Below are 22158 nucleotides of genomic sequence, written 5' to 3' on the forward strand. Positions count from 1 at the left end.
AGAGGGGTCCCACTGACAGAGGTGAGCCTCTCCTTGCAGTTGCTCTGGACACACTTGGGAGCTGTAGGGGCAAAGCCCAGCGTGCCCTGGCCCATGGATCCCATGTTGGAGCAGGGCTGAGCCTGTGTGCTCCTGCAGAGCCTCAGCCATGGCTCTTCCCTGGGCAGCCCCAGGGCTAAGGAGGGTGCACTGGGCTGTGGGCAAGCCCTGCTCCTGGGCACCCTGAGGGGCTGGAGCCAGCCTGGAGGGAGCCTCAGCCCTACATGGACCAAGATTTCCTTTGGAAAACCCCCTCTGTCCACAGACTCTGCTGAGCACAAGAATTGATCCTCCTAGTTAAAGGTGTGACGTTCATTGGCACAAATGTGTCCCTTGCACTTTCTAGCACAGCAAATGTCAGTGCTTGTAATCCCTGTTCTGCACACTCTGCTCAGGCAGCAAAACATCTGAAGCTGAGGTAACATCTTGAATTAGCACCAACCTGCAGAGAGCTACAGGGGGAGAACCTACCCCCAAGCACCCAGAGAAATACTTGACACTGATAGTCTGGGGCAGAGCTGACACTAAAGTATTTTAATGCCAAGAGAGAGGAATTTTTATTGCTGAATTCATTCTCCAAGAACAAGAATGGGAGCTTTTGCTCTCCTCACCTGCCACAGATGTGTATTGCCAAGGTTTGCTTCTGACTTATGACTGATTTTGATGAATCTGTTCAAAACTCTGATGCTGTTCCTGGCTAAGGTGCAGAGATGATATTTCAGAGCCAGTTGAGCTCAGCACATCTTGTGCAATGCAGAATTTCCAGAGCCAGACATTCAGGCCATGCAAACTGATACGTTTTCATCTCTGTGCAAAGATCAGTATTAGGACATCAATGATGTACCACACACTTCTCAGAGCTGTCCCTTTCATCCAGCTCTCCCCAGTCACTTCACAGACTTCAGTCCAAGCAGTTTCTGATAGAGCTCAGTAGCACGTGGGATTTAATCCTGGTTTTTCTTCATCTTCTCCAGAGCTACCTCCAGACACGGTGTGTGGGCACTGTCTGACAGCAGCATTAATGTGTCACCTCCCTGACACTGAGGTTCATGTCACTACTTTTCATCAAAAGCAGCAAATCAATGATTCCCACTGGGTCCCACACAGCTCTGTGGGGAGTTTGTGTGGCTGCAGTTCCAGCACCAGCCCTGGTGCTCAGAATTTCAGGAGGAGATACAGAAGGAATCAGCCATTCATAGAGAACAACATGAGTTTGCAGGGCCCAGATCCCCACAACTCTGCAGACTCTGGTAAGCCAGACTCTGCATTTACATTTTGGCCTCTGTGCCTTACTTTTCCTCTCACTAAAGTCCTGCCAGTTTCCCTCACACTCAGATTCCCAAGATAATTCAAAGCAGCTTTAGGAGCAGGGATAGATGATGGGAACTGTCCATCTGAACTGAAACTCTAAGAAATTAAAGAACTTGCCACTTGTTTTCCCTCAGGAGCTACAGAAGGTGCTTTATGGAATCCCTGCCTCCTTCACACTGTATCAGCATGCAGGAGAGTGCAGGGATGAAGATTACAGCACCTTCTGCTGCTGCTTCCATCTCCTGACTCAAATCTCACCAAAATCTGTCACTATTGGGCCTTCCCAAAGTCTCAGATTCACTTGGTCCTTGCAGGATTTCGGTTCTGAGGAGCATGAAGGGAGATAAAGGCACTTGCAGACACCTGAGATGCAATTGGTGCCTGAGGTGCATTTCACTGCCCAGGTTAGTGCCTCTAGAACCATCAAAACAGCCCCTTTGACAGCACGAAGCCAAGAGCAGAACACCAGGGCCTGCACATGGCTGGAAATGCCATTGTTTAATATTCCTCTCCCAGTCTCTCGTTTCATGGTGCCATTGCAGGGGTTAATCCCATCACTCAGCAGCAATTCTTGGCAATCAGCTTCAGATGGATTTTTAGTGCTGAGCAAATAAGAGGCAATTTTACTTTGTCTCCAATGAATGAAATTTCACCTAAATCAGACAAACTCTGTGTTCTGAGGCTGGTCAGGCACTAACCACTGCCAGGTCCCCAAGACTGGATGTCAAACTGCTCTGATATTGAAAAGTTAAATTTATTTATCTTTGTGTACAAGGTTATTCTTTTTCAAAGCAATTGGGTCCATAGAATTGTATTTCCAAGCACTAAACTCAGACCAGCCACAAAGAGCACAAGAGACAAGAAAAGGAATAAAGATTTCTAAGGAGATGGAAATTGAATGCTGAGGTTTTCCCATTATAGAGTTCCATAAATTATCACCTGCCAGCTCCTTGCCTTCACTTGTGTGGCCACCACTGAATACACTCACAGATAAGAAAATGTTTGTCCTCCTGAAAATTGGGACCAGAAGTAGAAAAAGGCTCAGATATCTGAATTAAAAGGCAACATAATGAAAAGAGCTTCCTCATAATAGGAAGATATGATGGACAGCAGGAATGACTGAAGCCAGCAGAGATAAGTCCATGAACTAGTCATGCTACAAAGATTTCTGACAAAACCTCCAATAACCCAAAAGCAATGTTTTGTCGGGCACAGCTGATAGGAAGCCTGTGCATTTAATTCAGTCATTGACAGCAAATGGAGATCAGCTTGAAGCTCCTTTGGTCCACTTCTACTTAATTTTTTTCACCCAGAAAATGAAATTACATCTACTCTTTGGGAAGAAATTACTGCTTTGAGTGGTTCAAGGCAAAGAGTTTCTTTCCATACCCACTTGTAATCAGTCACCAAGAGAAATATTTTCTAAAAAGGTCTCTTCAAAATTTTGGAGTGACTTTCAACATAAATAACTTGGTTATTTTGCTCAAAATGATAAGGGAATTGAATTGGGCTCCCTCAGCTTTCAAAGAAGTGTTTCTTCCTAGTTCTTCACAAAGAGGAACAAAACACTTTGTTGCAGCAAACTGAAGGGAGGAAGAGGTTCCTTTCCCCCTGAGCTGCACAATAGGAGACAATTTTGTTGCCAAGAGGCAACAAATACCAGCCAATTTCCAGGTTTTTTTGTGTAAGGGAAAAACTCTGAGCATCACAGCTGTGGGAGACACAGAGAGGGAGGAGCAGGGATCTGCTGGGGGTTTTTGGGCTGGGGGACAGATGAAAGACATGTCCAAGCAAAACCTGTGAGAGCTCAAGACTCCATCCCTCAGAGGAGAAACTCACTTTGACCCAAATGCCATTCAAATCCAACAAACATTGAGGCATTTCCCGAAACTCTGCTGGGCCATCAGGTACCCCCAAATCACTCTGTGGGACCAGGGCAGCAGGGCCCTGGCACGGGACAGAGATGCTCCCCTGGGAAGCTGCCTGCATTGCCCGTGGGACTCAAGATCTACTTCTGAAGACCCCAACATCCAAAAAACTCCACACTAAAAGCCTTTAATTTGGGGTTTCACTTCTCCACTTGTCTGTTGTCACTAGGCAGCTGCTCCAGTTCAACACCCTTCTGATGGGTACAAATGTTCTCCTAATTTCCAGCCTAAACAGGAAGTTACTTCCATTCATTCTTCTGTAAGTAGTGGGAGCTTGTACCTGATTTGCTCTTCCTCTCCTAGTGTGCATTTGTGCAGATAAAATGCCTAAGCCAGGAGCATTTCCTTGTTTAAATAGTGTCATTTATTCCATTCCCATATAGTTGCACGGATTTAGCACTGGCTCCACACTCAGAATGTTGACAGCACAAAGTCCAGTTCTCACACCAACTCCTCCAAGTTTTGGACCAATTCTGCAAAGAAGGAAATACAGCAAAGAAATTCCAAACAGGAGCCCTAATAAAGATAATAAAATGCCACATGCCTATGTTTGCTGCAGGGAAGAACAGCGCTATTTATTAAATCATTACAAACAATTAAAGCAGCAGAGGGGAGGAAGACAGTGCTATTGTTGGCAGCTCCCCAGTCCTCTGCCCTGGCATGAATTTCATAAAGCACAAATCTCCCAGCAGAAATCCCTCAGCAATTGATTTCCTCCTCGTGGAACACAGCAGGCACACACCCTGGCTTTCCTGGCCAGAAAAGAAGAATTTGCCTCGTTGTTTTTCCCAGGCATGCAGCTGTGATGTCAAATCCCCCTCCCTGCCCTGCCAGGAGATTCCTCAAGTGACAAGTTTCTGTAGGGTGACAACCCTCTGGAGAGGCACAGAGAGCTTTGTGTCAGTGTAAGGCACCCCCACAAGGGCAGATCCCTCATTCAGGCTCCATCTTTGTTCACAAGCAGTTCCTAGCAGAAAATTCGCAGTGATTGCATTTCCCCAGAACAGGTAATTTCAAGCACATTTTTCTCTTGAGCTGTTCTGCCTTTCACAAAAGCAGCGTGCCAGGGATTGCTTTGGAGCATCAGGAAACATAGCAACACCCAACAGCCAAGACCATCCAAAGCCACTTATCAGCACATCTCCTGGACTCACTTGAATGCCCGGGAGAGTCTGAAAAGCCAACTGTTTTCCAAGAAACTTGTTGTTTGTTGTGTAATTGAAAGGTAAATGACAGGAATAACCAGCCCCACACAGGTGCCTCAGGCAGGGGAAGGAGCAGGAGGGATCCATCCCTAACTGGCAGAGGTGCAGCTCAAGTGATGCTCACTCACTATTTGGGTTGCTTTTTGTTGCTTTTACATTAACAACGCATCTCCACACCACAACTGTTCTCCCTCCCTGCAGCCACATGGAAAAAATTCAGTGGTCTCTCACCTCTTTCTGTCCTCTCTCTGCCTCAAATAAATTTTTCCCTCATACAACCAGCAAAACAGGGTTTGTTTTCATGCTGGAAATAAGTCCACAAACTCTTGACTGATTTCAATAAGGAGAACATCACTACAAACCACCCATTACTCAGATGCCCCAAGGCAGCAAGGGAGGGAAATTTGACAACAGAGGTGGCAACACCAGCCGTGGGTAACAGCATCACATTCTGCCTCTCTCACGGATGCTTTTCTTTCCAGTCCAGAAAATTCCCTGTCCTTTTTAGGGCTGTAGAAGGCTGCTGTCTGCCCCACAAAATGAGGAGCAAACCAAGCAGCAATGCTGCAGAACATCTCTGTTCCTATGATATTATTCTGCTGAACCCATAAATTTGCAGAAGAATGGGCACTGCCAACTCCTGATTGCAGAGGAGGGAGTTCGTCACATTCTCCTTGTAAATTAGGATTTATCAGAGATGGAGAATTGATTGCCAAGTAACCTGCAGAGACACAAAACTACTCTGCAGTTTTCTAGGACTCATTGAGCAGTACAAAAAGGTTATTGATGCACTTGGGGAGTGTTTCTGTACAGGATGTGCACCTCCTGACATCCCAGGCAGGGAAAAATTTACTTAACATTTGCAAGGAGAAAGCAATTCTTATTAAAAAAAAAAAAAAAAAAAAAGGAAAAAAATAAATAGAAAATCAACTTCATGGCAAAGAGCCTCAGTAAGAGTTTGCAGAATTTGGTGAAAACAGCTCATTTACAAGGAAATAATTTTCATCTGCCTTCAAGTGGAGTTGTGAAGCAGGTGGAGATGGAGATGTCTCAGGCACTGAGTGTGCTCCTTATGGACAAAATGACACTGATATTATCAAGTATCAGAAGTGAAAAACTTCAGTGATAACTCAGCCCTCCAACACAAAACACCTTCTCCCACGCAGTCAGCACTTGTCTGAAATCATTCCCCTTGGCAGTAGGCCCTGCATGGCCTGGCTGCAGCCATCGCGCTGCTCCTACTCCCTCCCAGCATGATCCCAGTATGGTCCCAGTACAGACCAGTCACTCCTACTCCTGGCATCCCCTCTCTGCATTCCGCCCTGTCCCGGCTCCATCTCCGCTCCTCCCGCGGGCTGCGAGGGTTTCGGAAATGGGGGAGGAGGAGGAGGGAGGGAGGAAGAGGTTGAGCGGGAGAGGAGAGAGGGAACCACGCCGCTCCGGCGCTTCCTGAACCCGCAGCGCCCTCCTGCCAGGGAGCTGTGCAGAGCCACAAGGTCCCCCCGAGCCTCCTCCTCTCCAGGCTGAGCCCCTTTCCCAGCTCGCTCAGCCCCTCCGGCTGTTCCAGCCGGGACAGAACACCAGTGCTACACAGAGAGCAAGGGACAGACCTGACAGAGGTGCCTCTATCACCACATTTTAGGCTTTCGCGAATACTTACAGAAAGACTCTTCAGAAAGTTATGGCAGTAGTTCAATTGAGAATCTCCTTTGAAAATCACTGCGGCCCTGCCCTGGCCCGGCCCCGGGCCGGAACCCGGCCCAGCCCCGGCCTGAACCCGGCCCGGCCCCGCCTGAACCCGGCCCGGCCCCGCCTGAACCCGGCCCGACCCTGCCCCGCCGGAACCCGGCCCGGCCCCGACGTTCGGGCGCCGCGGTTGCCTGGTAACCGAGCAGGCGGCAGCGTCTGTGACAGCGGCGCGGCCTCAGTTGCCCGAGAACGCGGCCCTGGCTGGGTGTGCGCAGCCTGGGCTCGTACAGGCAGCTACACTGGGCGATTCGCCGAGTGAATTGTTCACGGAGCATTGGTCTCTGCGAGTGAGTCCTTTGAATTTGCGGAGCATTGTGCCCCGCTGAGAATTCCGAAACGTGCAGAGCATTGGCCTCTGCAAACAACATCCTGAACGTGCAGAGCATTGGCCTCTGCTAGGAGTCCTCAGTTCGCGGAGCATTGGTCTCTGCAGAGGATTCCTCAACGTGCAGAGCATTGGCCTCTGGAAAAGATCGTGAATTTCCTTTGAAGGTAAAGATTGACTAAAGTTGAACTGTTTGGTTTTGTCTCATGTGCACTCTGAGAGAGAAGGCCAAAGGGAAATACAGGATGGGATAATGCCAGTCTTCTGGTGCAGCAGTTCAGTGGCATGCACAGCTGAGTGGATGAACAATAGTTCGTCTACTGATTGTGCTTTTTTTTTGCACTGAAGAAATGCAACATTTTCTAAATGTACTCATCTATACTTTTTTTTCCCTATAGTGATTGCTTAAACTGCTTCAAGGTGAATGAGTTCTGTTCAAGTTTCCATGGGTTGTTATCATCTGGTTATTAAAATTATTAGGGAGAGGCCTCTGAATTGAGGTGCAAATGAGGCAATTTGCCAAAGTCAGTAGTCTGGATTTTATGGAACAGTAAATGTGAGGAAGAGAGAGAAGGGAATAGAAAAAGGCGGGGGGTGGGGTGAAGGGGGTGGAGATGGGGTTGGGAAGAGGGGGAAGAAAGAGAATGACAGAGACAGATGAAGTAAAAAATATCACCATTCCATGGATCCCATTGGCATACCATAAAATCCTCTTCTGGTCTTCTCTGTGGTGAGGTATTGCAAAATGTAAGATTCCAATGGATTAATGCAGATTTGGGCAAGGTGGGACCTCCCAGGTACCTCCCTGGGGTGGGGCAAGTTTGACTGTCTATTGCTACTTTCAAGTAATATAAAATCTTCAGCACCAGTATATCCTTTGAGTCTGCCATGAATTGGGTTGTGGATTTTCAGATCTGTTGTGTTACTTTGCATGCCCTGCAAAATCATCTGGTGCAAGGGCTCAGGAATGGCTCTGGGGGCACTTTGGGGGTCTTTGATGGACTATGACACCCCCTGCAGCGTCTGTGATGGGAATGTCCCCTGGATGTGGCCTTCTGGGGGTGGGGGGTTTTAGAGCTGAGCCAGTTTGTGTGAGGGAGGATGGGTGTCCACTGGCCCTTACCAGAGGTTGCACCACAGTCCCAAAATTCCCTCCTGAGCCTCTGTTGATGGGAGGTTTGTGTGCAAACCTGGCCTCAGCAGAGGAGTCTGTGACTATGACTTGCCCAGCCTGAAGGCAGATAGAACTGATTTTCAGGACAGCTGCTGGCTTTGGCTTTGTTGTGGATCTATTTTTCTCCCTTGGCCTTGTTCACTTCTCTGGAGACCTGAGCTAATGGGACAATAGTGTCACCTTTATCTTGTCTCAAGTTCCCTTGTGGGGCTGAACTCGCAGTCCCAAGTTCCAGTCAGGAGGCATTTTCAGGGAAGGGTGGGCTTGGGTGCTCTCAGCTTCTTTATAGAGTTTTGTCACAGTGGGCAAAACGTCCTTTATAGCAATATTTAAGCCATGAACCATAACATTGCAGTCTCTCCCAAGTCCAGTGAGGAGCAGCTGAGAGAGCAGGGGGTGTTTAGCCTAAAGAAGAGGAGGCCCACTCAAGCTGATTTTAAGTAATATTTAAGCTACAGCTTTGTCTGCTCTAAGCATTATTAATGTTCAGCTTTTTAGCTCCAGGTTTCAGCAAGATCCATTTTTGAATTGCACAAGGGAGCCATCTAGTCCAAATAAAGTCCAGCTAGAGGCCTAACAATACTAGCTACTTATGCCAAACAAGCACTTAGCTACTTTCAAATGATATAAAATGTTTAGCAGCATATATGCCTTGAGTCTGCCATGAATTGGGTTCTGGATTTTCAGAGTTCCATTGTTGCTCCTTCCAGTTTTGCTGAGGCCTTGTTGTTCCTCTGTGACATCCTCCCTTCAGAATGGCTTCTGGATTCCCAAAAAAGACACCAACACCTCGTCTTTTGCTGAGGGAAAGACTGCAGCCTAACACTGTGAGTAGCCACTGGGGCTGTGCTCAGGCTGGCAAGTGCCCTGGTGTCCCTGGTGTCCCTGCCCCTGTTGTCCAGCAGCGCTGGGAAGCTGCAGAGCCCCTGCCCAGCTCTTTGTGCCGTGCTGCTGTTGGTGGGGGCTGTCCTGGTGCAGTAGGGAACACTGTGTGATGTTTCAGGGACAGCCCAGCGCCTTGCCTGGCTGTGCCACGGGAGCCAAGTGAAACCAATGTGCAGCTGAAGCCCTCAGCATGTGCTTCTGTGCCTGCCCTTTGCCACAGGAATTCCTTCTGTCAGGCTGGGCACTGCCCTGTGCTGCTGTGACCAACCTGCCCTTGGGCACCTGGGCATGTGGGGGGAGAGCTCAAACTGTGCCCAAAGCCTTGAGAGCCACGGCTGGTCCCAGCCAGAAGAGCTCCCAAAGCAGCAGTTCTCTCTCAGCTCCTGGGTGGGCACAGCTCCAGCCCTGCAGGCAGCACTGCAGTCAGGGCCACCAAGGTGCCTTGCTGTCTGGAGCTCACTTGGCTGAAGATGCCCCAGTGCTGAGGCTCTGCCAAGGAGATCCCTGTGTTTTCTTCTCTGGAGGGCTCTGTCAGCCCAGACAGAGAAAACAAATGCTCATTAACAGAGAGAGCTAAAACTTGGACACATTCCTGTGCACCTCCCTCTTGGTCCAGCTTTTCTTTCTTGCTTCTCTTGGACTCAGCCAGCAGTGCTGTCTCCTGGCTGTGAGTTCTGAGTGTTGTGCAGGGATGGAGTTGGGGCAGTTCTGAGAGCTCCTTCCCACTCTCTGTAAAGGTCACTGCCTCAATCCTATGAAACATAAGAGGAAAGAAATGGCCAAAGAGCAGAAATCCACAAACATGTCAGATCAGATCACACAGAGACTAATGGGCCACAGCCATGTTGTTGGAGTATGTGTATTGCACCCTGTATTATTAATTTATTCTTGCTATGCATTTCAGCAAGTAACTTCCAGGGCTTCCAGAACTATCCTAGTGGCTGTGATCACAAATTATTTGCCAGTGCCACTTGCTCAAGAAGTGCCTTTCTGAACAAGCACATCTCTGAGCTTCTTGCTGATATGTTTTTTTTTGGTTTTTTTTTTTTTTGGATTTGTTTTGCCTTCCAGCTGCTTCCTTCTAAGTTCCAGCAGGAGAAGTTTGTCAGCACGCAGAAGGAGGCCAGCACTGGGGGGAGTATTCTGCCCAGAATTGGCCCATGGATAGACCTGAGCAAGACTGGTCCAAAGGTAGCCTTTTCCTGCTCTTTTCCTTTCTGTTTGATGGCAAGTTTGAAGAGGGTGTGTGCTTGTGACAGGCTTGCCTCCAGCAAAACACCTCAGTGTCCAGGTGCTGTTGTCATTGCAAGCTGCTGGCAGTGGTGGACTGGGAGTCCTGATGTGCACTGAGGCAACACAAACAACCTCTGCTGCAGCTGCTGGGCTGTGCTGGAGTGTGGTTGCCATTGCTAAAACAATGGGGGAAGGCTGGGGACACAAAGGCACAGCATTGCCATGTGCCATTCCCCTGCTGAAGGAGCCACCTCTTGCTTTGGTGTGGTCACCATCAAATGCTCGGGGTCACAGGATTCCCTCCACAGTGGCAGCGTTGGCCTTGGAAGGCTGAGGACCTGCAGGAATTCCTACAGATTTAACAAAACCAATTGCATTCCTGCTTTGGGTTGGAACAATGTGTTGGACCCTGACGGGGTGTTAGATTTTGCAGGCTGCCAGATGTGCAGGGGACTGGCCCTGGGCAGAGGGGAATGGATGTGCTTTCTGTGGATCAGTGCCTGCTTAGAGGTGTGTTTCAAGTTGCTTTTGTGACAGGACTGGCTCAGTAGAAAGCACAGTCCAAAGGGGCAGGTGAGCCAGGTGGGCTGTTGAGCAGGAAACTGGCAGCAAGGGACATGGAAAAAAGTGGTTCAGGATTGCCCTGGAGAGGGGCCTTGTGGAGAAAGAAAGGTGGAGAAATCAAAAGAGCAGCTTGGCTTGAGCCTGCTGGAAGCTGATCAAGCAGTTCTTGATCAGCTCAGAGCACAGGTGGGTGAGCCACTGTTTGCCCAGTGTGTCCTGGGCAGATGTGCTCCCCCAGAGTCTGCACTTCACTGGGGATCAGTGTAAGATTGTCCTTCATGAACCTTCCTCCCAGCAGCTGAAGCTGTCCCTGCTCTCTCTAGCCTCTCCAGCTGCCGTCAGCTGCCCCGAAACAGAGCTTGTTTCAGGTTTCCCCACCAGAGATGGTGTTTGAGAACTTCATGGCTCGGGAGGTCTCTGAAATGGTGCTGTCTGTGACGAATAAGGACAAGGTGAGTGCTGGCACCTGGAGCTTTAACCCTGTGCTGGAAGAGGAGAGTGCTGTCATTGCCCGAGTGTCCAGCAAAGCAAGTTATCTGCTGCAACACATGCAGAAGAAAATGTCTCAGCAGCTGGCTCTGCAAGATGGTGGAAATCTTCCTGTGCTGGGAATTGTGCCCTGATTTTGGACACGCACTGATGGTGCAGATGACTTGATGTGGTCGGTCAGGTGCTCTGTCTCCATCCTGCTGGTGCTGACCTGCTTGGCCCTTCCTTGCCACCAGGCACTGCCCCAATGGCCCTGGCCAAAATGCTGGAGCCAGAGAGAAGGGATTCCAGTTGACCCTTGTGAATGATGTGCCTGTACCTGCAGAGCTGCAAATGCTTTGGAAAAGGGGTCAAGGAGGGATGTCAGCAGGGCAGGGACAGGTCTCCTGTCGTCCTGTGTGCACAAGGGGCGAAATCATCATTTGATGTCTTTGCTGCAGATTCCTCGGCTGGTGAAGGTGTGCATGGAGAGCTGCCCTTATTTCCAGCTGGCGAGCCCCAGGGGTGTGTACCACATGGTGCCAGCAGGCGCCTCTGCCGCTGTGCACATCCGCTTCAGCCCCGAGGAGAACAAGGTGAGCCTGGAGGAGCCCAAGCACAGAATTCTCTGCAAAGCCATTGTTTTCCCTGCACTCTGGGTGCAGCCCATTCCATGCTGGGAGCTTGGCTCCAGGCCGTGGGCAGGCAGCCTGCAGCCAGTCCCAGCTTGGCACGGGCTGCCAGGCACTGCAGCCAGGCCTGACAGGCTCTGCTTCCCCTCCCTGCACATCCCTGAGCATTGCCAAGGGAAGATGCCCAGGGAACAGGATGAAAATGACAGAGGGCTGTTGATAGATGTTGGGCCATCTCTAGGTACAGTGGAAGGTTTCATGATGATGGAAAACACTAGAGGAACAAAGAGGTCTGAGAGCTTTCCTCCTTCCTGCCTGGCAAGAGCTTCCCTGCCTCCCCCTGGGCTGGAGCAAGGACGGTGCTTTTTCCCAGCCTCTGCTCTGCAGCCTTGCAGCTGTGCTGTGCCAGAGCACAAGTGGGCATGGTGCAGCTGCAGGGCCAGGGCAGAGGATGTGCTGTACCCATGAGCCCGGCCTGGCACAGGCACCCTGGGCTCTGGGTGCCCTTGGCCAGCAGGAGGTTGCTGAGCTGCAGGGACTTGGACAGCTGCCTGCAGGAGCTGGTGTAGGGCAGGTGCAAGCTGCAGGCAGAGCTGTGAGCCCAGAGCCCGTGGCAGTGACACTGCTGTGCCTCTGTCTTCATGCCTGTGCCTGTGCTTGCTCTGTCAGCTGGCACCCATTGCGTGCCAAAGGTGCTTTTGCCTGGAGGTTTGAACAGCAGTGCTGAGGCCCTGGCAAGTCTGATCTCAGTGCTGGCATCTGCAGGCTTGTTCATCCAGAAGGGTTTAGGCTGTGGCATGGAAGGGAGGAAGCCTTGCAGGGAAGCCAAGAGAGGCTCTTTCCAACAGCATCCTGCTGCCTCTTAGCACTGTTCTTCTGCTGACTTGCTTGGAGAGGCAAAGTTGGAGGGGAGTTCTGAGGCAGCTGATGTTTCTGCACCAGGCCAGAGGTGCAGGAGCTCTTTGGGTCCAGCTGTTTTCTCATCTTCCTTTTGCTGCTTCCAGTCAGTTGAACATTTTGTCCTATTCTCAGACAGTGGGAATATAGAAACCTAAAGAGGAATGTCCTGTGTTCCCTAGCTCCATGTTCCTTAGAAGGAACGTAGGAATTCTTTAACATCATTAAAATGTAGAGTAAAACTTATGGTGGCCTAGGGCAGTTCTTTGTATGACCCAAGTGACACAAGATCTTAATGCCACAGAGATAGGTTTTGCAAAGTGCCCTGGTGCCTTTAAAATGTGGCATATTAGTAGAGCTTAGTGTTTATTTTGGGGTGGAATAGCTAAATTGATGCCCTTGAAGGGAGTCCATTTTTTTTTCCTGCCATGGGGATGGCACTAAATGCCCTGTGCTGAGGCAGTTTCTTTTCCTGCAGGATTATTCCCACCAGCTCATCTGCATGACTACCAGTGAAAGGATCGTGGTGCCAATTCGGGCCATTGCTGCCCGAGCTGTCCTGGACTTCCCTGAGCAGCTGGACTTCTCCAGGTGTCCAGTCAAGAGCAGCACCCAGAAGACTCTGCTGCTCCGCAACACTGGGAACCTGGAAGCTCGTTTCCAGCTGAGCACCCAGAGGTGAGGCAGCCCATCTGTTCTTGTGCAAAGGATATCACCTCTGGGTGATAGCAGCGTTGGGAAATGGCAGCAAAAGGAAGCAGAGCATCAGAGCTGCTGCCCTGCAGCCCTGGCTGGAAGGGAGCAGGATGGATGGCAGCTGCTCTTGCCTTCAGTGTTCTTAGCAGGATGCAGCCTTTGAGCTTTCTCTGTCCCAGCTTTCCTGGAGGCTGCTGGAATATGTTGGCAGCTGGCTTGCACCCTGCTGAGCACAAGCAGCTCCTGAAATGCTTTCTCAGCACTGTCAGCCAAACAGAGCCATTCTCTGGGAGGCCACAGGCACGTGGCTTTGCAGGGGTCCCTGCATCAGATGCCCAACATGAGCTGTGCTGCAGGCAGCCCGTGCAGCTCCTGTTCCTGAAGCTGATCTGCTTTCCCTTGTCAGCTGAGGGCATCAGTCACCTCTTGTGTTCCATGATGACCCTTTGAAAGCCAGTTTAAAATTTCATACCAGATGATTTAAATCTCTCGAGTAAGGTTGTACCCCCTTTCAGTGAGATTTCTTTTTGAATACTCTGAAGTTGCTGTGTTTCTGCTGGTTTTTTGTCTTGGTTTGCGTTAAATGTTTGCCAAAAGATCATACAAATGGACCTAGTTAAAAAGCAGAAGGAAACAACCTATTCAAACCCTCTCCATGCTTTAACTTTTCTGCCTGTTGGGTGCAGTAGTGATTAATGGAAAGCACAGATCTAAGAGGATGAGTCTGTCCTGGCTGTCTTCTGCTGGCTGTGCTTGGTTTGCTCCCTGCTTGCCCAGGGGAGCTGCAGTGAGCTGCAGTGCAGAAGGAATCTGCTGGCCAGCTGTGGCCAGCCCTGATGGCTCTCTTTGTGTTGCAGTCCTTTCTCCGTGGCTCCGGCCGCAGGAGCTCTGGGCGCTGGTGACACCGTGCAGGTGACAGTGGGATTCCACGCGCTGACGGCCGGTGACCATTGCGGGTGCCTGGCAGTGTGCTGCAGCACAGGTGAGTGCTGGGCCTGCCCGGCCACAGGACAGCTCTGCACCACGGCTCCCTGCTGTCCCATCCCCTCCATTCCCTCCAGAGGTGCCTCCCCTGCTCAGCTTCACCCCAAAGCAAACGGAGAACTCCTTGCTGTTTGGGGGCTTGAGAAAGTGCATCCCCTCTAACAGGCTAAGATTTTGGACTCCTGTTTTGCTGGGAGTTGCTGAGTGGAGGAAAGAGGATCCCTGATTCTCCACTGCCATGTGGCTGTGCCTGGGTGAAGGTTTCTTTTATTCCTGGGTAGTGCTGTAGGTGAGCTCTCCATCAGATTCTCTGCAATGCAATGGATTTCTAGCACACCTCTGTCCCATATGCTGCTTCTGCACTGGCTTGTCACAGACCCTTTTCTATGTGGCCCTTACACATATAATGTAGTTACTGTTTAACAACATTTTCAAGGCCTCAAGTTCCTTTTTTGTGACAAATCAAAACAAATTTTTCCCTGTCCCCATTTCCCAGGCTGTTCATGCTGTTGCAAAGCTCTCACATCTCTCTCCCATTTGATTTCTAGGCTGAGGAACCCATCCAGTCTCAATGCAGAAACAGATCTGTACTTAGTAATCTTTCCTTTGTTCCCTTTTTATTAAATTGGAAATGCTGCTCTTGGTTTTTGACATCAGAACAATATAAAATATTTCAAGGCTGATGTGGCTGTGGGTTTGGACAGGGAGATGATGATGATGATGATGATTTTCCTGGTGTTCATTTTGTAGTGGTTTGTCCTATTGCAGAGCCAGGCTGGTTGTGTTTCCTTGCCTATGTCCCCTCCTGCTGTGGGCTGTCACTTCACTTGTTCCTCTGGGCCTCCTTTTGCTGCCCACCTGCCCCCAGGCATATTTGCTGGTCAGCAGCAAGGGATGCAAGGGATCAGGAGAGACAGAAGTCTGGTGGGATGCCCGGGGAGGCCCTGGGCAAGGCAGGACTGAGCAGGGCTCCTCAGCGTCACCTGAAGGACTTTGGTGCAGAAATCCCAGTGATCTGAGTGGGTCACCAGAGCACATGGACCAACCCCACTGTACACACTGTCACCCTGGGGCCACAGCTCTACAAACACACTCAGAAATAAGGTGTTGAAGGAGCTGCCCAGGACATCCCCACGCTCTACACCCAGAGCTGTCAGGATGTGATCCATGGACTGATCCACAGAACTGCTCATTCAGCTAAAAACTGGCACACTTTCCTCTGTGACCTGTGGTTTGCTGCGTTCCTTGTGCTTCCATCAGCCAGTGAGCTGAGCAAAGACTCCCCTTTGCTTTGTTCCAGGTGAAGAAAGAATCCACACACACCTCAAAGGAGAAGCTGTGGATGTCAACGTTGGGTTGAGCACAAGTTCTGTGGAGATGGACAAGACTTTGATCACCAAGTCAAGCCACAGAACTGTGTTCATCCAAAACAGGAGTAACATCACAGCCCACTTCCAGTGGAAGGCTTTTCCTAGTGAGGAAGAAGAGGATGAAGAGAAGAGGAGGTTGGTTTGAAAGATGCATTTCAGTGAGATACATGGCCCAAGACTGAAAGGAACGTGTGGCCTCAGGGGGGTATTGGTGCTTTTGAATGGTTTAGGCCAAGTAAACCATCCCTGGCACCAGGGTGTGTGTCCCTGGGCTTTGGGAGCTCAGGACTCAGCATTCCAGTTCCATTTATACTCCAAGCATGGATGGCATTTTGGGAAGGAAAGGTTGATTGTGATGACTGGATTTCCTCAGGTTCTGATTGGCCTTTTGCCTCTCTCATCTTCTTCCTTCATGACCTGGCCACATCCTTAAACAGTTCACCCTCTTTCCAAAGGTGATACACCCTCTTGTTTTCCCTTAGTTCCTTCAAAGGCTCCTTGCCCATCCAGGCTGGTTGTCTTCCCTGTCAGCTTGTCTTTCAGCACACAGGGGCAGTCTGTTCCTGTGCCTTCCAGACTTCTTTCTTGAAGCATGTCCATCCTTCGTGGAGCCCTTTGTTTTTAAGGGCTGTTTCCCAGGGTACTCTCCAAATCAGCCTCTTCAACAGGCCGAATCTGCCCTCCAGAAGGCCAGAGTGGAAGTTTTGTTGATGCCCCTCCTCGTTTCACCAAATATTGAGACCTCTATTATTTCCCCGTGACTGTAGCCCAGAGAGATGAAGGTGAACAGATGAAGTTCATTTAGCCATTAGGGAATTTCCTGGTGATATCCAGTACCTGGAGGCAGGGAGGCAGCAGACTGCCCTGTGGAATGGATCCAGTCAATAGACAGGGCCCTCAGCTCCCCTTAGAAGGGAGTCACCTACTGCCACTACCCTTCTTTTCTTCTCAGTACTCGAGGCTGTGCTCTGTCTGACAGACCAAGTGCAACTGGGAGACTCTCCAGACTGAATTTTTTTCTTTAGTGTCATCTGCCTGAGCCTCTGGAGCCCGGGCCTCATACCTGTCCTGTCAGGGCACCTGGGTAGGTGATGGGGGTCAGGATGGGATTTATTACCTGCCCAGTAGAGGCCCACTTCCATTCCCCAGTGTCTCCTAGGTCTCCTCCTTCTGCCTGATCCCAAGAAGGGCAGGGCTCCTGTGACTCCTGCTGAGCTTCTCTCAGGGTTGGACAGGTGTAACTCCACAACAGTTTCTTTCTGTTTCACTCTCCCTAAGGCTCCTCAGCCTTTCCACTTCTTCCTTTTGCCCTGTCCTCTGATATTAACACCAGGCTCAGACCCTCCCTGCAGCCAGAGGCCTGGACAGCTGCGTCCTTCCTGGGGGGTTCTCTTTGAGTTCCTACACTCCTGCTGGCAGCAGCAGCAGCAGCAATGGCTTTTCATCATTTGTAAACCATAGCTGGGGAGGTGGGGGGGAAAGCAGAAGGAAGAAAGAAAGAAGAAAAAAAAAAGGCAAGCACCTCACAACCAGCAAAAAGACCCAACCCACTACACAAGGAGGATGGGTGGCTGCACCCTTTCTGCTCAGCCTGTTTGTGCCAAGTGCCTCGCAAAAACTGAAAAATGCTGTGCCAAAAGTGCTGGGCCAAAAGTGCCATGGCAAGCCTCTGTTTGCTGTGGGCCAGATCACTTACACTCCCCAGAGCCATTTTAAATTGCCTGCAAAGGCCCAGGAGATCAACCCTTGCCCACCTGAATGGCTGGTGAGAGGGTCCTTTAGTGTCCTGGTCTTCTTGGTTTCCCACTGTTCTCGATCTCCTTGCTCAGTGTCTGACTTCCATACAAGCTCTGGGTGTTCAAAAGAAATGCCAGGACCTTCTCTGGCTACTTCCCTGGGCTGTTTATTTCCATTTTTTCCCACTTTCCTGCCTCAGCCTGGACCCCAGGGGATCCACTTTCCCCTGAGAAGCAGCTAGGTTTCCCCAAAGTAAACTTCAACCTGGTTTTGGTTTTGGGGGGGGTTCTTTTGTAATTGCATCTGGTTTTGTGCCAGTTTGTGTCCTAGACTGCCACCAGGACATTTTGCTCTTCCTTCCTTCCAGTCTTAGGCATGGTTGTAGCTCCAAGGCCACTGTCCTGCTGTCAGAGCAGCTTTTGAGGTCTCAGAGCAGAGAGGACTTTTTGAGGAGAGGAGATCGCGCAGGATCCTTTCCCTCTCAGGACATTCTAGAACCATGCACTGGGATGGGAGCCAAAAAGCTCTGGATGATGAAAAGGTCTCTCCAAGAGTTTGCTGTCTCCCTCCTCCACAACAAAGTCCCTTCCCCTCTCAGAGCCTCTGTTTTCATGCATATAGAACCTTGAATGTCACTGAAGGGATTTGGTGCCTGAATTCATCAATTTCCTTTGGAAGTGCTCTGGGATGCTCTTGTGAAAGACAGAGGAGGGAACAGGGCAGGTCCAAAATGAACGAAACAAAGTGATGTTTGTGAAAAACAGCAATCACTTGTCTTAATTTTTTTAAATGTTTAATAGTAATGAAATAGTTATAAAGATAGTAATAAAAATTAGAGTAGTAACAATTTGGACAGTCAGAGTTAGGACAATAAAGGGACAATAAAAAAGCAAAGAATTACAGACATCTGGGTGCTCTGCTCTGCCACAGAACAAGTTTTGCTAACAAAGGATTAACCCTTAAAAGCAATAGCTTGTTGCATATTCATCTATCTCATACATGATGCAAACATTCTTTTCAAACAAAGGGTGTTTTCTGTTTATTGTCAACTTCTTCCCTCATCTTGTACATCAGTCATCTTGGTGCCTTGATGTCTGGTTCTCCCCAGTGAGGAGGCAATAATTCTTCTCTTGGGATTTTGGGTGTCTTGTTGCTCTTATCTCTCCTTGAACTAGTTAGAAAAAGGATCTTACACCACATAGTTTCTGTAGCCTAAAACTATATGCACCACACTACTTAAAAAGATTAGTACAGCACTGTAAAAAAGGATTCATACAACATCACTTTCCAACATCACACATATAGTAATCAGTTTAATATTTGCAAAAAGCCAATAATATAATAGGCATTTTTCACAGTGCTGGTAACATGGAGCTGCAACCCAGCTCTGTCTCCCCTCCCCAGGGAAGTCCTGCTCCATAATCTTTATCTGCCTCCCCCAGCAGCTCAGTGGGAGGAAAAGCCACTTGAAGAGGCTGGTGGATTGTCCCTCAGTTTTGGCAGAGGCTTTGAGCCAGGAGGTTCCCTTGAGGGATTCTGGCTTTGGAAAGCCCTCCTGAGCCTGCAGGTGTGGAGTAAAACTACCTGCTGCGCCAGTGAACAGCAAGTTATCCTGTGATCCCTCTGGGACCCCCAGGGCTTGGGGTCAGCCCTTGCTGGGGAGCGGCTGCTTGTGACAAACAGCCACTCACTTTTCCTAAGTTTAGAAAGGTTGATTAAACCTTATCAAAAATACAACCGGAGACTGGATAGAGAAGATGTTACAGCTCTGGGAGCAAAGGATTTGCCCCACCCTGTGCTCGCCCACACAATGGAGGTTTTGCCTTTTAACCCTTTAGCCTCTCCCAAAATTCTGACCATCGACCCCTTCTTCGCTGTCCTGTGGTGGAGTTTACTTCCTCCAATCTTGATTGGAGGTCAGATGCCACCATGGTGACAAGCCGACCCTCCCAAATACCCCAACCCCGGCTGTCCCTTGATAACAACTCAGGGGGTAAAAAACCTTTCCTTAACCTATAAACATGGTATTGGTCTGTTAATGGTGAGAGTCAGTCGTGGCATTGCTCATCTGTCACACTGCTGCTCCTCCCCAGGTGCTTTGCTCTCCTGCACTCCCACTTCTCTCTGCAAATCTGTGGCTCATTAAACGAGCTGCTGGCTTTGTCTCTCCTCTGGCTGCAGGCAGTGTCTTATTCGGCAGTCACAGAGAGAGCTGCAGCAGGAAAAATTAATGGAGGAGAAAGAAACAGGGAAGGAGAAGGGCTCTTGTGAGGATCGTGCTGCCCTCCTGAGAGCCCCAGGGGAGATGGCAAAGGTGCACCCAGACCCCATGTTCTCTGATGACTTTTTTTTCATTGAGCCAATGGTAAGTGATAGCTGAGAACCTCATTTTCCTCCTCTTCCTCCTCCTCCTCCTCCTCCTCTCCCTCTTTCTCCTCCCACCCACTCCAACCCTGGCTGTGGTCACTTGGCAGATCCTCAGCTGGCCCCACATGCTGGGAGGGAGGACATGGAGTTTGTGGTGCAGCTGCAGAGCTCACCTAAAAACGCTGAAGTGCTAAAAGCATTTCTGCCCTGGAGGGTCAAGGCAGGGCTGGGAGCCTGACAAAGCCCAGCTCTGCTGCCAGGGCTGGAGCTCAGGGCACTCCGTGTGTGTCCTTGCAGTGTCACAGGGAGCAGTTCTTGTAGGGAGGGGCTGCCCCCACATGTGGGGCTCAGCAGAGGCTGTTGCAGCACTGCCAGCTCACACACTGACCTGAAGCTGGCAATGGTTGGCTGGGAAAAGGAGGCCAAACTCAGCCCAAGGTTAATCCCAGAAATGCCAATGGCCTCCTGTAACCACGCCTTGCACTATTTCTGAGTCTGCCTTCCAGTGTCATCTGTGAGCCTGGACACAAGGCTGGAAGGTTTCACTGGGCCTTTTGAGTTCTCCTGCACACAGGGACAGAAAACCTTTTCCTTTTCTGTTTCTGCAAGCCAACTGCCACGTGCTGCCATCAGCCAGAGCCCTGATTCTGAGCACTGGCATTGTGAGAGATGATGAATGCCTGGTGTCTGCACAATGCAAAATCCCTTCTCCCCTTGGAGTAAAGCCCAGAATAATCCCAACCTCTGCTTTCTTTCAAAACAGCTTGACTAATGTTTGTGTTTCAAGGAAGGGGCTCATGTTCTCTTCTTGGTTACTGCTATGGCCCATCTAAGGCCAAGAGGCAGCAGTGCACAGGGGCAGTTGCATCCCAGTGCAGCTGACAGCAGCATGATGTGAGCAAGAGCTTGTGTCAGAGCAGTAGGAATCTTGTGGAGAGTGGGAGCTGATCAGCTGAGCATTGAGAGCTTCCAGCACTGTGTTGAGCTGCCTTTGGAGGGTTTCCTTGGGCTCCTTGTGTTGTTCACCATTTGATGCTCTAAACAAAGGCTGACAGGACTGTGGTTGGAAACAGGAAATGTGAAGTTGGAAGAGAAATGTTTTGCTGTCTCTTTGTGTTGCAGGAGGGAGAAATCGGGCCGAATTGTTCGGCTGAAATCCAGGTGACCTTCAAACCCCTGGCAGCTCTGGAGTATGGAAGTGTGGCTTACTGCAGCATCTCAGGTGCAGCTCCTGTGCCCTGCTTCTCTCCCCCTCAGTGCAGCCATGGTGCAAGCCTGAGCCCACTGGGCTGCCCTGGCAGTGCTGAGAAGAGTCCCTGGCCAGCAGGGCAGTGCTGGCACATCCCCAGTGGCCCTGCAGCTCCCAGGGAATGTCCCGTGCAAGGCCAGGGCTCAGAGTGCTGTGTCTGGGTTCCTGAACCCAGCACAGCCCTGACAGTGCAGGGAGAGGTTTTGATGCCATGCCTTTGCCAGCATTTCCTCAAAGGCCAGAGAGCTGCAGAGCAGAGCAGCTTTAGTGAACAAGCACTAAGCCCCTGCAGGCCCCTGGCCTCCAGGATGGCTCCATTGGACATGGATCCATCATCAGGTGGCAGGAGCTGGGTTAGAAATGTGCTCCCTGAGCCTGGATCAGCTCCCACTGGCCAGACAGCACCAGAGCAGAGGTGGCTGAGCCCCACTGAGCCCAGGCTGTTGGTAGAAGGAGCAGCCTTGGCCAGCAGCTGCTTCTCTCCCTGTGTGGGAGCTGTCACCTTGCAGCTCTCCGTCTGTGGAAACAGCTCCAGTGTCTCACCACCCTCACAGGAAAAAATGTCATCCCTAATATCTAATCTAAATTTCCTTTCTTTCAATTTCTACCCATTACTCCTTGGCCTGCCTCTCCAGGACCCCAGAGATGTTTGAAACTCAGCAAACAGGTGGCTCCCATTGGAAACCAGCCCGAGGAATGGGTTAGGAATTAGAAGTCAGCCCCAAGGGATATCTGCTGAGGGAAGAGAAGGGTCCATATCTTCTCCTGCAGCATCAGGAGCTGGTAGCATCCAGCTCAGAGTCAGGGACTAGCGCTGAGGCAGCCTGGAAAAGACAGTGTGACAGAGGGAATGCTTGTACTGAAATGGACATCTCTCCCCAGGCCGTGAGAGCAGGCTGCCCCTGCAGCTCAGAGGGGAAGGCCAAGGACCCTTGGTTGAACTCAGCTGTGACACTCTGGAGCTTGGGGACATTTTTGTCAACACCCCCCATGTCTGTGAGGTGAGCAGCAGGGCTGGGGATGGATGCTGATGGCTCCTGAGGCAGCAGCAAGCCTGGTGGAGCTGTGGAATTCCTGCCAAGCTGGGCAGTTGTGAGCAGGGAATATTTGATGTGCTGGTCCAATCTGGGGGGTCAGAAAGGTGTGTCTGTTGTTCATGAAGGCCCAGCCCCTGCTTTTGGGCAGCCTTCCTTAGGGATCAGCTGGGAGGCTTCCTGCAAAACAAGCCCTTGGCAGGTGAAACCAGCACTGGGTGCAAAAGCTGCATGTCCAGAGGCTTTTGTGGCAGTGCCAGACACAAGGCACCTTTGGACTGGGCTCTGCAGAAGCAGCTGGAACCAACTGG

At 50.4% G+C, this 22158-nt stretch overlaps 1 long non-coding RNA gene and 1 pseudogene across 1 annotated transcript; both read right to left on the reverse strand.

Annotated features, from left to right (window-relative positions):
• The window catches only part of LOC135292576 (zinc finger protein 850-like), a 159458-nt pseudogene that overhangs the window by 106971 nt on the left and 30329 nt on the right, over window positions 1-22158 (reverse strand).
• LOC135292598 (uncharacterized) lies at window positions 246-6252 on the reverse strand. Its single transcript, XR_010354827.1, has 3 exons — window positions 6144-6252; window positions 3559-3751; window positions 246-846 (listed from the first exon to the last, which is right to left on the reverse strand). It is a non-coding gene; the product is annotated as an uncharacterized LOC135292598 (long non-coding RNA).

Source organism: Passer domesticus, unplaced genomic scaffold (assembly GCF_036417665.1).
Source record: "Passer domesticus isolate bPasDom1 unplaced genomic scaffold, bPasDom1.hap1 HAP1_SCAFFOLD_37, whole genome shotgun sequence".
Classification (NCBI taxonomy): Eukaryota; Metazoa; Chordata; class Aves; order Passeriformes; family Passeridae; genus Passer; species Passer domesticus.